This window comes from Lissotriton vulgaris, chromosome 2_1, assembly GCF_964263255.1.
Source record: "Lissotriton vulgaris chromosome 2_1, aLisVul1.2, whole genome shotgun sequence".
In the NCBI taxonomy this organism is placed as follows: domain Eukaryota; kingdom Metazoa; phylum Chordata; class Amphibia; order Caudata; family Salamandridae; genus Lissotriton; species Lissotriton vulgaris.
This window is the reverse complement of record NC_141687.1, coordinates 708,557,998-708,581,405: the sequence shown is the minus strand read 5'-3', so window position 1 is coordinate 708,581,405 and position 23,408 is coordinate 708,557,998. Positions and strand designations below refer to the sequence as shown.

The 23,408-nt window shown below is 45.1% G+C and overlaps 1 protein-coding gene across 2 annotated transcripts in view; it reads right to left on the bottom strand.

Moving 5' to 3' along the window:
* The window catches only part of RNF141 (ring finger protein 141), a 259,994-nt gene that overhangs the window by 134,659 nt on the left and 101,927 nt on the right, over nt 1-23,408 (bottom strand). The window lies entirely within an intron of this gene.

Sequence of the window (23,408 nt, the reverse complement as noted above, 5' to 3'; positions counted from 1 at the left end):
ATAGCGCGATAGCTACCCGCAGGCGTCCTAGCGCTTAATGAAATACAGGTGCGTAAGGCAGGGTCGAGTTATCTGCTGAAGAGAAAGGTTTTTAGTTTTTTCCGGAAATGCAGAATGTTGGGTTCTGAACGGATAGAGATTGGGAGGGAGTTCCAGAGCTTTGCCGCGTTTACTGAAAACATTCTGCCTCCACTTCTTTCTCTTTTGAAACTGGGATTGATGACTTGAAAGGTATGGACCGACCTAAGCGGTCTGTTGGGGTGGTAGGGGGTGATCAAGGTGTGATTCAGGATTGATCCTTTCCTCCAGTAGGCACGGTGGGCAATACACATGCTTTTAAAATTAATTCTTTCCCTCACTGGCAGCCAGTGAAGGACTTTTAGTTCAGATTTCACAGATTGGCGGCGGGGAATGCGCAGGAGAGTACAAGCAGCGCAATTTTGGATCACCTGGAGTTTTTTCAGGGTTGATTCCGGGGCTCCTAGATAGAGAGCATTCCCGAAGTCCAGCCGGGAGAGGATTAGGCCTTGGACCATGATCTGTCTGGCCTTGAATGGGAGGAGTGGCAGGATTTTCCGGATGAGTCTTATAATGCCCATGCAAGTGGCAGATAATTTGGTTGCCTGGTAGCTGAAAGTCAGTGTATTGTCTAACCAAATTCCTAGGCTCTTGATGGTGTTCTTAGCTGGGGGTGCCGGGCCTAGTGCTGGTGGCCACAAGGAGTTCATGGATTTCTGTGGGGAATTACCCAGTACCATTAGCTCTGCCTTGTCTCCGTTCAGCTTCAGGTAGGACTGGCTCATCCAGGTACATACTGCTTCCATACAACCTCTTAAATCACTTGGATGAGAGCAGAGATGATTCAGGGTTACCACCAGCTGCGTGTCATCTGCGTAGGACACGATTTGAACGCCGAAAGGGGCGAACTATTTCAGCGAGGGGGCACATGTATATGTTAAACAGTGTGGGGCTTAGGGACGAACCCTGGGGGACCCCACAACTGAGTGGTTTACTGGGCGAGGGGATATTGCCCTCACAGACTCGGAATGAGCGCTCTGATAGGAATGATTGTAACCAGGCCGCTGCTTTAGAGGTTATTCCTAGCTCTGAGATTCTGTGTAGCAAGATATCATGATTCACCGTGTCGAAGGCGGCACTGAGGTCCAATAAGATGATGGCCGCAGTGCCGCCCTGATCCACAATCGTTCTAGCTCCTTCCATTACAGCTAGTAGCGCGGTTTCTGTTCCGTGCATGGGACGGAACCCAGTCTGTGATGTGTCCAGTAAGTTATTTACTTCCAGGAATTCTGTGAGAGATTGATTTATGTGTTTTTCCGCAATTTTGCTTATCCATGGCAACAGGGAGATCGGGCGGTAGTTCCTGGGTTCTTCTTATCTAGGTTGGCTTTTTTCAGGAGAGCCCTGCCTGTTGCCTGTTTCCACTTCGGAGGTACGAAACCAGAAGATAAAGAGTTGTTAATCAGATTTAGGATGGTAGGCAGAATGATGGGAGTAATTGTTCTGAGGGACTGAGCTGGGGCTGGGTCGCTGGGAGATCCAGATTTTACCTGGAGTATTATGGTTTCCAGGCTGGTAGGCTCCAGTGCTGGGAAGGTTTCCAGGATGGTAGGGGGGAAGGCCTGGTGTCATTCTGCCCTGTTTGGAGGTGAGGGGGTAGGGGAAGGAAGAGTAGATCGTGGCTATTTTGTTGTGGAAGTAGTCGGCCTGTTCATTGCAGCAAGTCTGAGCATTGAGAGGGTCTGGTAAATTGTCGGGAAGTTTGAGCAGGCTTTTCTCGATATGATATATCTCCCTGGGTTTAGATGCTGCTTCATTTATTTTATTTTCGTAAAAGATGGCTAGAGCGTTTTTTATGTAGTTTTTATAGAGTTTTATGGCAGCCCGATATTCATCTTTGCTGGCTTGTGAATAGTCAATGCTCCATTTTCTTTCTAATTTTTTGCATTCTTTCTTAAGAGTACGCAGGTCCTGTGAGTACCATGGTGCATTTCTTGGTCTCTGTTTAAGTTTGATGTCTTTGATTGGGATAATGCAGTCTAAAGAAGTGGTGATCCATTTATTGAAGTTGTCATTACTGACAGCCGGGTCAGGGTTCTTTTCTGGGACAGAGGCTTCCAATGTGGTTGCCCACAGGTTAAGATTAAGTTGTGACCATTTGTGATACCTCCTGGGAGCGGGGGGAGGTGTGGGGCGTGAGCCTGACGGCGCCCAAGTGAATGGGACCAGAAAGTGGTCCGTCCATGGGAGAGGGATGGGAGGGCTAACTGTGAGATGGATACAGTTACTAAAGATTAGGTCCAGTAGGTGACCTTTATAGTGGGTGGGTTGCAGCACTCGCTGGGAGAGTTCTAGTGCCTCCAGATTGTTGCGTAGTTTGGCAGGGTCATCCAGGTGAACATTAAGGTCACCTAATAGGGTGTTATTCGGTGAGTTACAGACTCCACTAGCTACCGCCGGTGCGAGGTGGTTTATAAAGTTAGTAGGGGTACCGGGCGGCCGATAGATAAGGGTCCCTGAAAAGGTGCATGTAGGGGAGAAGTCCAGCGAAAATGTGAGGTATTCGCAGCTGGATAGGTTAATAGGAAAGCTGCGGCAGGTGTAACAGTTCTTGTAAATGACAGCTATGCAGCCGCCTTTTCCTGAAGGACGATCAGCCCGAAGTATTTGGTATCCTGCAGGGAGTGCTTGAATGATATCGGGGTCGGAGTCTGTTTGTATCCATGTGTCCGTAAGAAATATGGCGTCAGGTTCTTTGTCAGAGATCAGCAGAGAAATCTCCGCGGCATGTTTAGGGTGAGACCTGCAGTTCACCAGGAACATATGGTATGAGGGGGGGATTTTGTTGGGCAGCTTTGACACGTACAGTGTTGGCAGTTAAAGAGTTTTGTGGTAGGATCCCAGGAAGCGAGGCAGTGGTCGTTGGTGGGGCCTCGTAGTTGAAGTAAGGTGCTGGTGGAGTAGAAGATGGAATTTTTTTGGCCAGCGGTCGTGGCCCCTGGTCCCGGCCCGTCGCGGACGGGCGCAGACGGGCTTGCCTTTGGCGCCGCCGCTGCGGCCGTCCGCTGCGCCTCCTGGGAAAGGGAACCATTATGTAGTGGCGAGGGCGTGAGGGTGGGAGGGGCCAAGCACTGGTCTGTTTGCTCGTGTTCCTCACCCAAGATGGCGGGTCCGGAAGTGCAAATGCGGCAAGTGAGCCGGAGGCTCAATCGAGTTCTCGGGGGGGGGGGGGGGGGGGGATTAGGATCCGCTCTAACTCAGCGGCGATCTCAATCGTAAGTATTGATTGTAATTAGTATTTTTAAAATGTGCAGTTTTTCCAAAAGTATGCGATTTTCTGTGCGCGTTTAAAAACAATTGTGAGCTTTTCGATCAAGCAGCAAAGTTTTAAACAGAGTCCCGGCTTCCGCCTCAGGACTAAAAAACAGCACACCACACTCACTCGTATTCAGATCCGGATGCTTCTAGATACGATTTGGTTGGACTCCCATTGTCTTCAATAGGAGCATATGTTCCTAACCGCATCATTCCCGATCCGATTTGGAAGGATCAAATGCCATTAGGAGGCCTTCCTAACCGCATCAGAATCCGGCCCAAGGTGGGAATGCTTTCCTAACCGCATCAGAATCCGGCCCAATGTATAGCAAATATGACACTGGGGCAGAAAAGCAGAGAGGCACTTACTGAAGTGACAGGAGTGATGGTTAGAGTAGCCGTGACAGCAGCAGGCACGATCGCAAACGGAGGAGCAGCAGAAAAGACATCCTGCAGAAACAATGTCCGCAGTGTGGCCTGAATAAATTACCAACTCACTGCCAAGAAGATATTGCCGACAATGTTTTGTGGTGTTGTAAGACTTGTAGTTTAATTTAATAATTCTTTTGTGTTTTTCTGTGGATTTTGTATAACTTCTCAGTAAAGTTTTGTGAAAAACGGATAGTGTAACAGATGACAACTCCATTTAGAAATATTTTTATGATAAAAAGATAAGAGTTAACCAAGTAAAATAAAATATATGGTCATATCAAGCGTCATATGTGATCATGCAGAGTGATGAGAAACTGCTATCAGTATTGGCACATGCTTTATTATGAGACTGTTACATGGGCCTAGCCTACTGATTGAAGACCAAACCCTTTATAGTAGAAAAAGATATTGCCAGCATGAGGGAAATACCCCTCATGCATGAGAGTGAGAGGAGCCCAAGTGGAAGCAGGTGTTGGTTGTGTTGTCCCTCGTGACCGGCAGTGTTGGACTGGCAGCGGCTGTGAGAGGAGCATTGGGACACAAGTTGCAAAGACTGCATAGTGGCTTTCGCCATAACCAGGAAGAGTGAACCAGGAACATGCTTGGGCAGGACTGAGGGCCAAAAGGCCATAAAGCTAAAAGCTGTGTCAAATAGGTTGCCCCAGAAGTCAATGAAACAATGTTTGTTGGGGGCGTCTCCTACATCATGAACATTAAAAATGAGGCTAAGCATGGGATGTTGGGCACAGTGTTGGAAGTGTTTAATACCAATCCATTGGGTATCCTCTCAAGATCATAAAATGGATTCTTGGAAAATGAACCTAATTGAATGGACTGTTGCAGATGAACTGCATATGAAAGACACATGGAGGGATGACAAATTGACCGAGGATCTTGCTGAATGGAAAGAAATGTTTACAAAATTAACAGACCCTACTAATACCAGACCATCTTGAGCCTGAAAATGAATGATGGTGGTTGTATGGGGAAAAAATGCATCAGGGGGATTTGTGAACATAGCAGTGAAAATGTGATCTATTTAGGATGCATCTTAACATAAAAGTCATCTGAGTGTTGGGTGGGTTGGTGTCATGTACTTGTATGTTGATGCTAAGGTGCTGTTGATTTCTTAAAAAATGCAAAAAAGTTTATTTAAAAAAAAAAAAATATATATATATATATATATATATATATATATATATATATATATATATGCACGCTCCTTCTTCTCACGTTTTAGATGAATAAAGCACTCATAGGGGTATCGACGTTTCAGCAAGTTTTATTTTTCAAATAATAGCAGCCACAACATGACGCGTTTCGGCTACTGCCTTACTCAAATGTTGTTCAGTATATATATATATATATATATATATATATATATATATATATATATATATATATATATATATATATATATATATATATATATATATATATATATATATATATATATATATATATATAAATAATGAGATAAACGAGACACCAAAACAGGATCTGAATCACAACACTACAACACCAAATAAAGAGACCATTGAACCACACACAAGTCTGACTGCCACAGAGGTTTTTTCAACATGAACTGTTAAACAGAAATCACTGATCAAAAAAAGTGACAGTTGACGCAACACGGAGAAGAGGCCCAGCGAAGAGGAACTGATGACACCAAGTACTAAGGACCAGCTGTGGAAGTTGTGGCAAGGTACCACACTCCCCAACCAGGTGCCCTATTTCTCAATTGAGTCAGGTCATCTCCAGGCCTAAAGTGCCCTGTGGAGGCAAGTTTGTGAAGCAGTTTTGCCATATTTTGTTGCTGCAGATTGTGGCAGCAGCTGGAGCACGAACGCCATCTTTGTAAACTTAGAGCGAGTGCGCATGCATCTGCAAGTGACTCCGCGCGCATGTACGACGTGTCGGTGACTCCCCGTGCATACACATAGTTTTAATTGCTGGCGCTCATGTGTCTTTTCCTGGCTACTATACGCCTGCGCACGTCAGAGACACTGCACATTTGCCAAACACAGGCAGGCCTGCACATAGCAGTGTACAGCTTGTCTTTAAAGTGTCTTTATTCAGTTGAAGTGCCAGTGTGCTTTCTACGGGATGACTTTTATTTTCCTGCCGCTGGCCGCGCGACCCGAAGGGGAGATAACGCGAGACAGCGTCTTAGTGACACATGCCTCGCGAACATAACGTCAGCAGCGCGACAGTCAGGGTGCCGCCCCCTTTGGGGGGTGGCCAATGCAGGGCAAGCATGTAAGGTGGTGGGCGGTCCTAGGGCCTTTATCTAGGCCAGCCTGTTGCAGTACTTCCTCTTTGCCGCCGCGTTTCATCGGGACTACTCTGCGCTGTTGTCCTTTGTGCGTCAGGGTGATCTGGAAGCAGATGGACAGTAAGGGTACCTCTGCGGCAGAAGGAGACAGCAATACCTCTGCCTGGCACAGTAGGGGTGCCCGAGCCAAGAACCTGGAGCCGAGGGGGTTCCAGGAAACAACGTCGGCGCCCCGTTAGTCCTTCGGGCGGTCGGGGGGCCTAAACCGACCGGGGGTGTGCCTCATCGCTCCGCCCCGACAGGGGGGGCGGGAGTAAACGAGAACTATTAAAGTATTGCACCGTCAAGAGCATCGACTTACCGTGCAAATTGGCTAATTAGGCAGGCGGGTCAGCGAGGGGCTGCCGTCTTGGATCGCCTGTAAGATGACCCACCTATCTGCTATTTGTATGCAAATAAACCTGCATCACCGTTTTCCCACAATTATGTCTCATGAGTCTTCTTGGTTGTGAATGTATTGGGTACAAGTGGAGCGAGCGATGGCGGTGTGGGCACTATGGCTGCAGCGGTCTTGCTGATTCCTGCAGCGTATCCTTACTGCTACTCTTCCTGATTTTTTGTAAGTTTCAATTTCAGAAAACTGTCATAGCTTACTTTGCTGTGTCCTACTCACTATTCTTAGACTTTTGCTGGCTAAATCTTTTTATTTATTCGCTTACTATTACTTCAAGTATTGCTGCACTATTCGCAGAACTTAAGCTGTGCCTTTCCTTTTGTGCAATCTGGCAACCCGTGTTTTTTTCTCTGTCTGTTCTTCAGCAGTCACTGCTATTTATACATTTATATCGAGGTATAGCTGATGAGTGTGTAGAGTGGACCAAGGTCCTCCTTAGAACAAATCCACTTCAAATGACTACAACTGCTCCCAATATTTGAGTTATAGTGTGCACCAGGTGAACCACCTGTACCATGGTTGCAGTGGAAGTAGTATTTTCAAAAAAATTATATTGCCATCATTGATCATGCTGGTTCATTATCAACAGTTAAAAAGAAGGGGTTTTCATTACATTCTGTAGGTCAAGTGAGACTGAGTATTTATTATCAACTGTCTACGAGGAAAATGTGGGGATGAAAATGCATTCAATGAAGTTACTGCACAATTGGATTTATATTTTTCCCCAAAGGTGTGCATAGATACAAATGTTTCCACAGGAAACAAGAAAAAAGTGGATCAATGGACGTATACATAACGGCATTGGAAAAACTAGCACTGGAGTGTAGCTTTGGGGGTTACAAGATGAGTTGATAAGAGAACAAGTTGTGATGCTTTTTCATGACCCAGCCATCGAAGAAGGACTTTGGATTAAGGGTAATGCTTGAAAGATGTAATGGGAATTGTAAGGGAAGAGGAATTATCTGGGAGCCATGCCAAGGCACTTACAAATAGTAGTACTGAAGTTGAAGGAGAAACAGTTGCTAAGGTTACAGTGAACAAATCCAAAGTGAAAGTATTCAAATCCAGTAATAGAAAAAGTCAAGGTAAAGATGTCAGAAAGAGGGTTCAGAATAAAGATGTTAAATGTTATAGGTGTAATAGCAGAAGTCACCAGACAGATCTGTCCTGCAGTAAAACAAAGATGTAGTTCTTGAGACAAGTTAGAACATTTCGCTCGAGTACGTAAAATGAAGATGGGCTAGTTAGAATGAGAGGGTTAAGTGTATTGCTGAAGGAGAGACAGATAGTTCTAGTGAAGAAGACGAAAATGATAATGTCTATGCTGAAGTATTGCACGTGAAAGAGAAAGTAGTGTTAAACATTGTTTGCATGAATAAAAACCTAATAAGCCAATGTGTTTCATGAAAATTGGTGGTGTGGGGGATTCACATAGCAGCGGATTCTATTACAGGACCGGAGGCTTCAGATTATGCTTCTCATTTCTTTACTGCAAAACACAGCAGCCAATGAAAACATGCAATTTAGTATAAAACAACTACATTGCCCATGATACACACACACACAAGCCACGCCTCCATAGTCCATAAGAACCTCCTGCGTGGTCCCATCATCCTCTTTCTTTGCTGCTCACAGCAAGAGTTAAGTGCACCTTTACATGTCCCCTCACTCTGCTATTTGCATGGGGGGGGGTTTCATTGTGTGGTTGCTGAATGTATTCTTTAATTTAAGACCTTGCTAACACTATTCCGTGTATTTGATCATTTTAATTGGTTTTGAGTGTTTATTTCAGTTGAGGAGCGTGCGCTCCGGTCTTTATGAAGTTTTCGGCCTTCTAGGCTTCATTAATTGTGGCCCGAAACAAGCAGAGCTTTCTTTCCGCTTCCGATGCACGCGTTTGAAGTCACGGTCTTTGACCAGGCAGTGCGGCAGACTTTCTTCACACACACACAGCCTTTATTACCCGGCATTGCGCAGGGCACCGGCGTCTGGGCTCCCTAATCGCCCTCCTTTCGCCATACGCGCCGGGTGGCTCTCGACTGACGCGCGCTCCTAAACAAGCTCAATTGGGCTTCATTTGGGCTGCTTTTTGGGCGGCGCGCCTCAACGCGATTTCCCCGACTGTTTAAACGCACATTTTAGATCGGTTTTGCCGCTCTGCTTAGGATCGCTTGTACCAGGTAGTAAAATACTGTCCAAAAGAGTGGCACACGCTTTTTTTATACATTTCACTGATTGGCCCTGGTCTCTGACCTCTTTGAATACAGCTTTGCTGAGGGGGTTATAATAATATATTGAGAGTTTCTGCTAGTGTGCTTGTGGGTTGACCCCCCCCCCATTACCCCTCATGGTGGCTTTGCATATTGCTGTCTCAGCATTACTATATAATATTACTTGGATAATATCCTTCAGTCCACCTGGATTATGGAAGACTGGGTAAAATACCCCAATGAGAATGATGATGAGGAGGAGGAGGTGTATGTCGGAGAGCAGGAGGCTGTCTTAGAGGATAACCTCTTTGAAGCATTGGACGCCTCGGTCCAGCCCGCCGTCAGTAAGGCAATGGAGACCACGGTTCCACAGACCGTTCAGCAGGCCCTGGCAGCAGCCCTGCGACCGATAAGGAAACAACTAGAGGGTTTCGAGGAAGTCAGAGGCTTCATCTTCGGGCCAGGGCACGGTTACCGCTAAACAATGGCCACATGCCCAGGCGCTGTCAACGCTGGCCGGCAGTGGGGCAGGCGGCCATTCTTATCCGGGGGTTAAGGCCAAGGCTACGCTAACAGCTTATATCGACACGGACACTACCACGACGGGACCAGACACCGATACCGACACCTCGGAGGAGCCTCCCCCTCCAAAGAAGGCAAAACCTTCACTTCCATCGGCGGCAGAGGCCCCGAGCACCCCTTTTACATTTGACCCGACTGACATCATGCACCCCCGATCCTCTGACTGGTCACCGCCTTCTGCGGTTTCTGAATATTTACATAAGAATCTTCGGAGAGGGTTTTCTCGGGAGGTGCACAATCGACTACGGTCCGAACGCCCACGCCCGGAACTGCCTGATAAAGTGTCTGAGACGCCTGAAATAGACGCGAGTCTCCTAACGTCCTTAAAGAAATTTTCTAAAGATCCCAAACGTGGCATCGACCGCGCCTGGCGCAGCAGCCAAGATAAGATGCTGGACGTTGTGGGTCCTTTGGCAAAATTCTTGGAGATGGCCTTGGCGGCCAAGGAAAGCGCTGCTCCAATTGACCCTGGCGGGCTGGACCCAACGGGCCATATGCCTCATTGGCAACGTTAATTGTGCGATTTCTGCGGAACGGCGCAAATCGCTGCTCATGAGGATGGACAGTAATCTCACGGAGTTGGCAGACGCCGAACCTGGTCCCTTGGCGGGCGGACAGCTCTTCGGGGAGCGCTTTGTTAAAGACGTTTCAAAGTATGTTGGCACGTTTACATCCGTGGACAAAGCACAGACTGGAATAAAGAGGGTTTTCCAGCAGGGTGTTTTTATCGGGCCGGACGAGGCAGGCGCCGCTTGTCAGGCCACCGTTTCCAGCCAGGCTCCCAGAGAGGCGACTTTGGGTGCGGCCGAGGGGACTGGGGACTCCACTCGTGGAGGTACCTTCTACCCATCGCGCCGAAGATTCAACAGAGGACGATTTCAGACCGGAAACAACAGGGCGAACTTCAAGGCCCAGCAGTCCTCAGGTGAGTGTCACAGATCACTCTCATCTTCCTTTGGGGGGTCGTAGCGAACACTGTCTGCCGCAGTGGCAGCAACTGACTCAGGACGCATGGGTTTTACAAACAGTCATGGGGTTTAATTTAGAATTTTAATCTCCTCCGTTTCAGAGCGTCCCCCCACCCGAGTCTCCATTTTTCCCAACAAGATCACAGTTTTATAGTTTTATAGACGACGAAATTGCATGGTTGCTGCAGGAACGCGCAATAGCACAGTGCAACGAGGGGCCTCATGGTTTCTACAGCAACATCTTTCTTGTGCAGAAGAAGGGAGGTGGGGACAGGCTTGTTCTGAACCTCAAGGATTTCAATCAGTTTCTCACCTACAATCACTTCAAGATGGAGGGGATCCATCTTTTAGCGGACTTATTTCAGGGAGAGGACTGGATGGTCAGGCTGGACCTCAAGGATGCCTACCTCTCCATTCCAATTTTCCGACCGCATTGCCGCTTCCTCAAATTCCAGTGGAACGGCCTGTGGTACGAATATTTGGCCCTTCCTTTCGGGCTCTCCAGCTCCTTGGTGCTTCACCAAGGTGATGAAGCCTGTGGTCGCCCATCTACGAGAGCGAAGGGTAAGACTGATAATATACTTAGAAGATATTCTGATCATGGCGCAGAGACAAGCCACCGCATCTGAACCTCACGACGACGCTGCTTCAGAGCCTAAGATTTTGAGGCCATAGCCCCTCTAACAGAATGTGCACCGAACATTTGTATGTCAACACCAGCTTCCTGATTTATAAATCTGAGCAATCTGGCAATAGTGGCAGCCGCCACAGGTTTGTACGGTTTCTGCAGAGCAATTAACAATTGGGAACAATTTTGAGGTCTCAATGCCCTTGTACATTCTTCATATGTCCTTAAACAATTCACTACACATAATTTCTCATTTTCTGGGAAAGCATTATAATCAATATGGCGAGACATTGTCTCGGTACGTCCTGTAATAGTGAAGGAAACCCCCTCTGGGGTAAACACTCTTCCTGTATCATTGGATGACGCTCCTGATGAGGGCCCAGCAACAACGAGTTCGACTCGGGGAGCAACCTGGGGAGATCGCAGCTCCATTGAAGTAACGTCAGAAACCACGGTTGGGACGTCCACCACGGCGTCACTAGGACTATTTCCGCCTGTTGCCTGATCACCTGTGACATTACCCTGGGGATCAGTAGGAACGGGGGAAACGCATACTGAATCGCGCCCGACCAATCCTGTAGGAAAGCATCGGTCGCCTGAGCCATTGGGTCCGGCCTCCAGCTGAAGAACTGGGGTATCTGGCAAGTGAGTCTGGAAGCGAAAAGGTCGGTCTGAAACGGACCCCATATGTTGTGAAGCCACTGGAAGACGTCGGGAAGCAACATCCTGTCGTTGAAGTCCCTGCGGTGTCTGGAATTCTAATCCGCCACCTGATTGAACTGTCCCGGGATGTACTCCGCAATCACTGAAATCTGGTGATTGAGGCCGTAATGCCAAAAATCTTTGGCTATCTCGACAAGAAGAGACGATCTTGTGCCGCCCAACTTGTTGATATACCTCACCGCGGACACATTGTCCATGCGGAGGAGGATGCAGCATGAGGTCTGCCTAGGGAACAACGTTCAAATTGCGAACGAACCGGCGACTTCGCGGTAAATAGCGGCTCCAGATTGCAAATTCGCAATTTTAAAATGGTTCATGAATTGCATTTAAGGAATCTCAAATTGAGATTCCTTAAATGCAATTAATCGCAATTTAGCGATTTCTAGAATTGCGATTTTTGCATTTGGGATGATGAATCCCTATTGCAAAAATAGCGCTCACAAAGGGCCAGATTCTCAGAATCTGGCCCTTTGCGAGCCGATTTTAGTTTGATGAATCTGGCTGTATGTCCCAGGCCTTCGAGACTGATGTCTGTGAGGCACTGGCTGCGAAGAAACCAGATGAAGGACAAGTAATGTCTGAAGAGAGGAGGGCAGCTTGGGCCCTGAGTTTGGAATACTAAGTGGAGTACTGGGAGGGAAACATGCCCTTCCCCCCACCCGCCCCCAAATGAACCACAGAGGAATGCGGGGCCCAATACTATGCTGAGACTGTAAATAAAAACATCAAGCACCACCAACTGCACTGCCTTTGACCTCACCTGGAGCAACAGAGACAATCCAGATTCACGGGTCGAGATGATTTGGATTACCCCTGACGACCAGCGGCGAGGAATTAGGAGAATCCTGACCTTGAGTGCTGCAAAGGGAGTTAATGGGCCTGTCCTGTGAGCATCACCTTAGCTCACTTTAATCTGCATGATTGTGAAAGAAAGGCATTTAAGGATTTCCAGACTAACAAAATCTTAAAATAGGCATAGCAGAGGAATACTGCAACCATTAAAAGACTTTTCGAAAAACAAGGAATAGTGAGAACATATAGGCAGCCATTAAAGACAAGCTCTGTCCTTGAGCACAAAATCCCCCTAAGATTAAATTTATACAGACCTTATAACAGTCAGACAGCAAACTAAACCTACTGTGGAGGCAATAGACAACATCAGTAACAACAGGTCATATACGTGGAAAACGTTCATCAAGGCTCAGGAGGTTACTCAACCTCTAGCATCAAGAGTTGAGAATGCAGAAGGAAAGTCAAGACACAATAACCAGCGCATACACGCATATAGGAGTGTCCAGCGACAGAGTGCCAGTGACCTCCACTTACAGTTTGCAACTATGTAGAATGTGTTTACTTCTGTTTAAGCAGATAATGGTGGCCCGCAGGCTTCACCTGTTTCCCCCAGAGATATTGGTGTTTAGCAGGATGTTCCCATGAGGGTGACCTGTATTTAGCATTGGTGGGTAGCGCACTCCTCATGCTATGGGCAAGCATTTTGGGTTCGCTGAAGGCTGAGCCGTGCCTTGGTATACTTGTATGTTCATATTACTAGGTTACTAAAATACAGGGTTAGATGACTGTATACAAGGGTATCTAGTTAGGGATTGTCACCTCTATGCTCTGCACTCACAAAGGGCAGTGTTCATATTTGAAGTAGTGCTGCTTAAGAGAGGTTTGAGTGCAAAACAGTTACCAGAACTGACTGGGAGGTAGAGGATGCCCGGATTGCAGTGGAGAGTAGAAAATATGACATACAAGAAAGAAGGCCTTCAGATGGCTCCCGAGCAAAACTAGAAAAACTGTCACTCATGCCCTAGTCACCAGCAAGTTGTACTACAGGATCCTCAAGCAACTCACTTGAAGACTACAAACTGTGCGGAACTTGGCTACCAGAATAATCCTCAACATCCCACACAGAACTCACATAACATCACACCTCAGTGAGCTCCACTGGTTCCCGATACACAAACGTGCTAATTTGAAACTCCTCACACATGCATTCAAGGCACTATACAACTCAGGCCTCACCTATCTGAACAGTCGCATCTTCTTCCACCAACCACCCAGACACATAAACTGGACTCCGACTCGCACATGTCCACACATACACAGAACCAGATCAGGACGACATGCATTCTCTTACATCGTTCCTAAAGCATGGAGCAGACTCAGCTCCACATACGAGCCTCCTCCTCAATTCTTGAATTCTGCCAGAAGCTGAAGATCTGGCTTTTCAATTAGCCAACTTACCAGAGGCAGGGCTAGGGACACACACTTGCTCAGTGTTAGGATAACCTTGCCGGTGATAGTGCACTTTACAAATACACATATAACAACGGTGTAAACTCCGCTTCATATTTAGTCAAACTAAAATAATTAACAGAAAATATAGAGGGACCAATTACACTAAGCATTATAGAGTTCTCTCATGTTCGAGGCAGCATGCTGTGGATGTGCAATTTCTATGATGCTACAGGGAACTCACCTCACTTAATATGAGCAAGCTTAATTGGTGAGAAAGTGGAGATAGTCTCTATATCCAACTTTGTTTTCCTACTTTTTTTCAAGAAGGGTAGTGATATAGGGCTAGATGTAGGTAATTTGGATTTACCGATTCATAAATACCGAATTTTACCGATTCGGTATTTATGAACTGGTAAATGCAATGTAGGTAAAAATTCGGTAAAAAATACCGAATCGGTATCGGCATTTGCCATTGATTCCTATGGGCCTGTAGGCCCATAGGAATGAATGTCAATTACCGAATCGGTAATTACCCCTTCGATAAATACCGAAAAATTCAAGGGTGGCAGGGTGTCACTTTGACACCCTGTTGCACCCCTTAGGGCATGTATGTGTGCCACATGGCACAGGTGTACATGCACAGATTTGCATATACACAGGTATTCGTTATTTACCACCAACTAATAGTTGGTGGTAAATAGCGAATCCTTAAAGCCCTGTGGCACTGTTTACAGTGCCACCTACATCTTAAAATGCAGATTCGGTAAATTACCGATTCGGTAAAATTACCGAATCTGCATTTTCTTATGCCCCTACATCTCAGTATCCAAATACCGGTCGGTAACGGCCGAAAATCGGTATTTTTGGCCGTTACCGACCGGTATTTGGATACCTACATCTGGCCCATAGTGCAGATAAGGGGTACTGCTCAAGGTACAAAGAGTAGTACAGGATAAGGAGGGCCAAAATCTGCTGACATGTATCAGCACACTGGAGGGAAAGGAGGCACGCGTGCTAGATGTGTATCATCACCCAACCATGGTTCGAGATACAGCTTATTCCCAGGGATGGCTGATGCAGTGATTCCCAAGGTTGGGACACGGATGGTCTGGGGAGGCAATTTTAACTGTGTTCTGTCAGGGGCAAAAGACAGGCATCCCCCTGTAGTTGGAATAAACAAAAGTTGCCAGTTCAAATTACTGCTCAGTTTAGGAAGGCAGATGTATGGAGTGACAGAATTTACGGATTCTATTCTCCACCACATGGCATTCCAGATTACACTATTCCTAATGAGAGATGCACTGAGAAAGGGTGTTTGATGAGGATCTGGTCAGACCATTCTTTGTTGCAATTAATATACTCTCCAGGTAGAGACAAGCCATGTAGCCCCCTATGGCGACTGAGGGCAGATATTTAACAGGATAATTAATTTTGGATAACAGTTAAAGGCCAACACTATACTTGGACATGAACTAGAATGGCACATGTGTCTTCCTCAGGACATGGGGAAGGGAGGACTCGGGGAGTTCAGCGTGGATCCCCCGGGCTGAGCCTAAACTGCTACTATCAGATGCTGTGGGCGATTGACTCACCTGTGATTGATTAATTTCACACTGCAGCCTCAACCCTTTTGATTTAGTCTGCACAAGGGACTGTATCCTGACTTTACCTTACCATACGTTGCCTCCCTTCCCCCTGTCCTGAGGAAGACCCGCCAGCAGAGGATGTAATTTACCCTCTATGCGTCTGGGTTGAAACGTAGACACTCTCCCCAGTGGGCCTGTACCTTATACCACCCCAGCCCTCCCTTCTCACAGATGATAGCTCTCTGTGCACCATCAAAAAAATCAAAAATAACATTTGGAAAATCTATGAGGGACAGGCTTATTTGTAAACTGGTGCTATAGTGAACCACAACCAGTTTATTAATAATAATCAAATGCAAAATTGATTGTTGAATCTGTTCTGACTGGATTCCCCTCCTTTATATCTGTCCTACTTCACAAGCAATTTCCTTTTTCACACTCTCCTTGGAGCCACATTTTTATTCATACATAGAATATGGTGATTTGTTATAAAAGTAACTAAGAAATAATAATAACAGTCACTATTGGAGCGATATTGGGTGCCATAATGTAATTTGAGGATGTACATACTTGCATTTTGAAGAAATTAATGGTGCATTAATGATCCTATGCTAATCATATACGTACCTGATCCTTTTTTTGACTAATTAATGTTTTCATAACTAAACTGCAGTTTCCAGAAGTCTGGGACCATTGTTTTCAATCCCAAGACAGCAATGATATAATAAAAGAAAAAAAACTCGGTATCCTCTATGACCAACTGAAAATAAATCTATTTTTGTGAACTACCAGCATTGCCTATATAATATAAATAAGGATGGAGACAAATCAGAGAGACTGCTTGCTTGGTTGCTGCTTAGAACAAGGTCACAGGGATACCTGCCAGTCAGATTCAATCAAGGCCTCACTAAGAGGTCATTTGATAATTACAAAAAGGTACATCCCAGCCCTGATGAAGGTGTAGCCCCGGCTGGGGCCACACACCGAAACGCGTGTCGGCGTTTTCTCATTTGGGGATATTTTAACTGATCTCCCTTCCATCTCACCGATGACCTGTGTTTATTTCTAACATCTAGACCTTTGCGGCTGTCATGTACTTTGGATACGTTGTTTGTATGTTGTATGGAATGTATGTAATCTTGGTATGTATGTTGGTATGAAAGTTATGTATGAGATTGGTATGTGGGACTGTTATGATGGACAATGTTCTGATTTTTTTCAAAAAACATTATTTGGTCTGATATTTATATGTATAAAAAAGTTTATATCATGTAATAAAATCTTTATACATTTGTATTCAACTGTTTCATGACTGTTCATGGGGCCTTTTTGTAATTATCAAATGACCTCTTAGTGAGACCTTGATTGAATCTGACTGGCAGGTATCCCTGTGACCTTTTTCTTTGTATCTTCCCCACTTACCTGCCTGTAATCTATTGGGGGTCCCCCTTCTTTTTGGTTGCTGCTTAGGGAAACACTAAGAGACCCAATTCTTAGAGTACATGATGACAGTGCACACCTCAGGTCACAGGCAAAGAATAACTGGTTATTTATTGATTACTTACACACGCTATATAGACACCAGCAAGGGAAATCCAATGCTTAATTAGCAGAATATATAAATAGGGCTAAGCTGCCAAGGCCATCATACATGATAAGGTGGGAACTCTAGTTTCCAGAAGACCTACAGACTGCCTTAGAGATGAAGCCAAGGACAAGATGCTGGGTTTGGATGATGATGAACATCAGCGGAGTTGTATATGTCCACCTTCGACTTTTTTGCATGAAAATTCTTTGGAGGTGTGGGCAGGGTCCTTGAGACGGACATGGTGCCTGAAGCGATTGTGGTGCTATTGTTGAAAAGGGGTAAGGCCCTTTTCAAGGGGTAAGGCCCCAAAATGGGTAAAGACACAAGATCCTATAGACTGTTATCCAAGATTAAGTGGATAATTAAAATGGATAGCAAGAAGACTTCAAAAAGGCTATCAAAGGTTATCAGCGACCTAGTTCATGGTGGTCAGACAGGGTTTATCTGGAGTAAAGGTGCATTAGTCGACATATGCTGGTTGGAGCATGTGCAGCACTTTCTTGAGATTAATGAGATGGAATATGTTGTCCTGTTCATTGACAGTAGAGTTTCCTATTTGATATACCGGAAAAGTATATCTCTGGTTCAGACTTCATCGGTTGGTTAAACCATTGAATTCACAAATTAAGATGTAGGTAAAAATTAACTGGAAACTGGGTCGAGAAACTATACAGGGATTACATTTGGCACCACTCATGTTTGAATTGGCTATGGAGCCCTTTAAGTGAAAAATGAGTGAGTGTGGACTACACATTTGTGATGAAACACGTGTGGTGTCTTTCTATGCCGAGGACACACTGATATATATATATATATATATATCAGATAAGACTCCAAATGCTGTATCAAGCACCATCAAGAGAAACAGACACTTCTATGCGCTGGTTGCTGGTGCAATGTAAAGTTCTTTATTCATTCATCGGAGAAATTCGTAAGACGCGTTTCGGCGATCCCAGCCGCCTTGCTCACATAAATGCCATTGTGCTGAACAACAAGTATTTTAAACCCACCCAGATGGTCATGTGATGGGCTGTCCCTCAACTAATGGTGAACATAGAAAAAATCATATTTGTAGTTCACTATAGAGCATTGGCAATGCACATAGCGTAGCAAAATGTATTGAAAGTAGCAGCAATGAAGTGAATGACAGTGCAAATACTATTCTCATGTAATCAAATTCATTATGGTCTAAAAATATATAGAAATATACAATATATAATTATAGCATAAATCCTCGACATCATGATAATAAATTACAGTACTAATACAGAGATAAACAATGCCAATATCGCACTGCCACAGGATAAGATAATTACATTTGATACTCAATACATTTGCTAAGCAAACTTTGCCCTACCTACGGTTGACGGCCCAAAAGAAATGAATAAAGTGCAAGTGCTGAAACAATTCAAAATCCCAAATTGGGCTAAAAAACTTACTTAGGTGTGCTAATAGATGTTGCTAGAGAAAGCAGCCAGTTATTTCATTCATCAAATCTTGAATACATATTCAAACAGAAACCAAAAAAAAAAAACACAATCTGACTAATCATTATAATACAGCTGGATTCTATGAATCTCCACCTGGAGGGCCACCCAAGCTATTAATCCCAAGCGATCCCTCTTGTTTGAAATGGTGATGGACAGATAAATAAGCCAAGATGTTACACAATTTGTAATTAAACAATGGTAATAGAAGTCAAAAAACAGTCAAACCGAAACACTATTGGTAGTCTGTGCAAAATACGCAAATTAAAATGCATAAAACCATCTACCCATAAAAAATTATAAATAAATGGAAAAATGCATAAAAAACGGACGTGCACGCAGAGACTAAAACCATGAAACATGAAACAGTGACATCCTATGGGCCCATATTGATAAAAAGGAGTGTAGTAAAAGGAAAGGCAAAGCAACAAGGCCAACATGGTATATATATATATATATATATATATATATATATATATATATATATATAGTCGCTCCCAAATCCAAGTGGGTAAACGTTCCCAAGACGGAAGGAAGCACTCACGGGGGTACGGTCCGCAATTTTATTATGCTGATCTCTGGCCAAACAAACGGGTTTCGGCTGACGCCTTTATCGATGTTTGTGAAGAGCATCTTGGCCGCCATTTCTTATATACGTGAGTGAATACACGCTTCCGTTAACAAACTGAAAGACGGACCATACTCGCAAATGTGTATGTTCCGCCATCTTAACACTGTCAAGGTACACTATACTGATAATGTATCATCAAAGATTTGGTCACAATCGAGTCACATACGCATATTTCAAATAAATAGTACATTTTTCATATTGTGTAACTTTAGGCAATCCTAATCATTCAATTGGATGAACTAAACTATCTCGCCCTGTATGACCTCACAGGTGCACCTAGCCAAATGTGGCAAACTCAATACCCATTATAGTCAAACATTCATGCCCTGGATGGGCTAACTATCAAAACAAATTGCTAACATGCTTTAAAATGTCATTTTATGTCCCAAAATGGCAACTTAGAAACGGTTTCCTGAACATGTTACATATATTCAATTTATCATTACTTAGTCATAAACGTTCTTAATTTATATTTATTTTGATTCAAAAGTAGCCTAAGGTGCAAAGGAGAGTAATTCCAAGGAAAGGGTCAACCCTTTTCCCTTCGAAGGAAAACAAAGAGACAGAAAGATTTTAAGATTTTAGAAAGAGTTTAGGAATTCGAGGACATGATCAACACAATAGAAGAGTAGTTCCCTGGTGCGTTGATGGGCTTTGTCAAAGTGTCTAGTGACAGGGTACTTCACATCCACATTTGTTATTGGCCTCATGTGTTCCAAAATTCGAACCTTTGTAGGGTGAATCGTGCTGCCAATGTATTTTAAACATAGCAAAACGGAACAGCTAGCCAGTCAGATTTACTTTTTTGTGATTTAGAAGGCACCCAGCCTGTATGTACTGAGTGTTCCGCAAATTCATTTGAAAAAAGGTTTTATTTTATTTTGTTCAAATTTTTCCTTAACTTCTTAGCATGTCCTCAAAGGCACATTTATCAAAACAATCAAGTAAACATTCAGACAATAATGTGCGCAATATATACAAGTGATGGATCTGTACACAATCAATACTCAAAATTCAGAGACACCAAAAACAAGAATATATACAAATCAATTGATGCATAAAAGACATTTAACACAAGCACCAGTCCTTCAAATTATATACCAAAAGACAGGCGGACAAGGAGATTCAGGGATACTGCTTGCCTGTCTCGATATGCCTGTGATTGGGTGTTTTGAGGATTGGACAACTAGGGGTAGTGAGGATGGTGTTATTTAGTCCCTAGTTGCACCCTTCTTCCATGTCACAGGCTGGGGGTCAACGCGTTTCGAACCACTGACAAATTGTGGGTTCTCCTCAGAACATGGACTGGATGAATCCGTTGCTGTAAAACAAGGGATTTAGTGTAAGTATTGTGTCGCAGTAACATAAAAATATGCTCTTTGACTGGGGTAGTGGATATGCAAAAAGTACCTGCAGGTAGCACGCAGGGGCTACAAGGGTGGTAGGCAGCCTCACGCAGTATGGAATTTCTGCAAAAAGCAATTGTTAGTAATGAGGGCTGTGAGCCAGGCTCAAAGAACGAAGCAAGGCGAGGTGCATTGCAAATTAGATAAACTGCACGTAGTCCTACCTGAACTTGAGAGCGAGTGAGAAACATGTTGAAAATTCAAACGCCCGGTAATTAGTCCGGAGACAACTTAGACAGTAAAATGTGTAGGGTGTTGTGCATGTAAGAAAATTCTTAGTCCTCTTGGGTTTATCTAAACCCGGGATGTTGTGGGACAGAACTTGTTTGCTCTTATAGTAAGCTTTACATTTCCCACATGGGAAAAAAACATTGAGTGATGGCAGCAATGGTTTTGTGACTTCTTTCACCTGGTGACTGTGGACCAACTCATTCCTCAGGGACCTCACCTTTTTAAATGTGACCAGCGGATTGGCAGGAAGGTCATTTCCTATCATAGTGTCGGACAGTAAGATATGCCAATTTTTTCTCAAGATTTTCTTTAACTGACCAGCATTTTCAGAATAGGTGGTAATCATTCTAAACTTTCCATCCAATTCAGAAGCATTGGTTGCTTTTTCGGAGATGTCTTTGAGCAAATCATTTCCTTTAAGAGAGTTAGGTATGTGTGCGTAATGCCTTTCAGAAAACGGTTAACAACCGAGGACTTAGAAAGAGAAGGCTGGTCTGGAAGCTGTAGAAAGGCAGAGATAGCCGAAAGATAACCTTCGATAATGCCCAGACCAGAGCCCTGCTGGGCCAAAGATAGAAGCCTGTGTCAGGACCCCATTGTTATATCCCTTTGGATTAAACCATCCCAGACTTTCTTTGGTGGCTAGTTGAAATTCTAATTCATTGGTACTATTCCTTTTCAGTCTCACACGTTCCCCATATGGTGTAACAAAATATCCGTAAGAGACATTCGTTAGTGATAGATTCCTTTTCTTAGAATATCCCCAGGTGTCAGACTGGATCCATAAAGTTTTTCCGTCAGCAGTACCCCTGCGCGTCGGTAGGAGTGGTTATGCGGCTCCGCGTCCGTCGCTAGCATCGTAAGCGCCGAGATGACATTATGGAGTCTACGTAGGCGCCACCCATGCGCGCTGACGTCAGTTCTGTACACGATTTTCCACACCAGGAACGCAGAGCCATGCAAGAAACTGACCACTGGTGCCATGAAACTAGGGCCCTGAAAGGGATGACCTTAACCCTAGAAATCAGTACGCAAAACGGGTAGGATGGGTGGGGCGGTAAGGAATCCATCACTAACTAATGTCTCATAAAGTATATCGTTAAACAAGTAGTAACTTGTGCATCTGAAAGAGACACGTTAGTGACAGATTCCTTACCTTAGAATAGATACCCCAGCAATACCAACCCCGGTGGTGGGTCTGCGAACAAGAGTATACCAGAAAGTTACAGAGAACAGAACGGCCAAAGAAGCTGTCTCTCCGGACTTGACTGTCAATGCAGTAATGCTAGGTAAACGTGTGCAGCGAGGCCCACGTAACTGCCTGACAAATGTCCTGCAGGGGAACGCCGCGTCCCAAGGCAGTAGAGGCTGCTGTTGCCCTGGTAGAATGGGCACGCAACCCCACCATAGGCTCCTTCCTAGCCAACAAGTAACAGGCTTTGATGTAGAGAACGACCCACCGAGAGATGGTCCGTTTGAGCACGGCCCGATCTTTTTGGGCATCCACGTAGCCAACAAACAGCTGGTCATCCACCCGGAACTGTCGTGTGCGCTTCAGATAGAACGAGAGAGCAGGTTTTAGGTCCAGATGGTGGAGCCTTTCTTCCTCTTTTGAAGGATTCGGAGGCGGAAAGAAGGTGGGCAAAGTGATGGTGTGCCTGATGTGGAAGGGCATGACAACCTTTAGCAAGAAAGAAGGACGGGTCCTTAAAACCACCTTTTCCGGATGAACAGAAAGGAAAGGAGGTTTGGAAGAAAGAGCCTGGAGCTCACTCACTCTTCTGGCAGCGGTGATAGCTACCAGGAAAGCCGCCTTGAGAGTAAGAAGACGCAAAGGACAGTTATGAAGGGGATCGAAGGGAGCGTACATCAGATATGTCAAGACAAGGCTTAAGTGCCAATGAGGCATGATGAACGGCATGGGAGGAAATGTGTGCGTAATGCCTTTCAGAAAACGGTTAACAACCGAGGACTTAAAAAGAGAAGGCTGGTCTGGAAGCCGTAGAAAGGCAGAGATAGCCGAAAGATAACTTTCGATAATGCCCAGAGCAGAGCACTTCTGGGCCAAAGATAGAAGGAACAGAAGGACTTCGGAGAGAGGGGCAGAAAGGGAATCCACAGACTTAGCTGTGCACCATGCCACAAACTTGTTTCACCTGCAGGCGTATACCGTTTTAGTGGAGGGACGCCTGGCTGCCAGAATGACATCACAGACATCTGGACGAAGACTGAAAGCCGTCAACTTTCGCCGCTCAATCTCCATGCATGGAGGTGGAGCCTGGACAGGTTTGGGTGGAGGACCATCCCCTGCTGCTGTGACAGAAGATCCTCCCGAAGAGGCAGTCGGATTGGGGGATCGAGTGCCATGTTGAGTAGCTCAGAAAACCAGTATCTTTGTGCCCAATTAGGAGCCACAAGAATGACTTGGGCCCGGTCACACCGAATCTTCTTCAGCATTCTGGGCAGAAGTGGTATAGGCGGAAAGGTGTACAATAGATCGCTAGTTGGAAATTCCAACGCGTAGAACTGTTGACGTTGCGCGTTCTCATCGGTGGCGAATAGATCCAAGGCTCTACCCACTCCTTGCACAACGTCCGAGTTCAGACGCCATTCGTAATCCATCATGCATC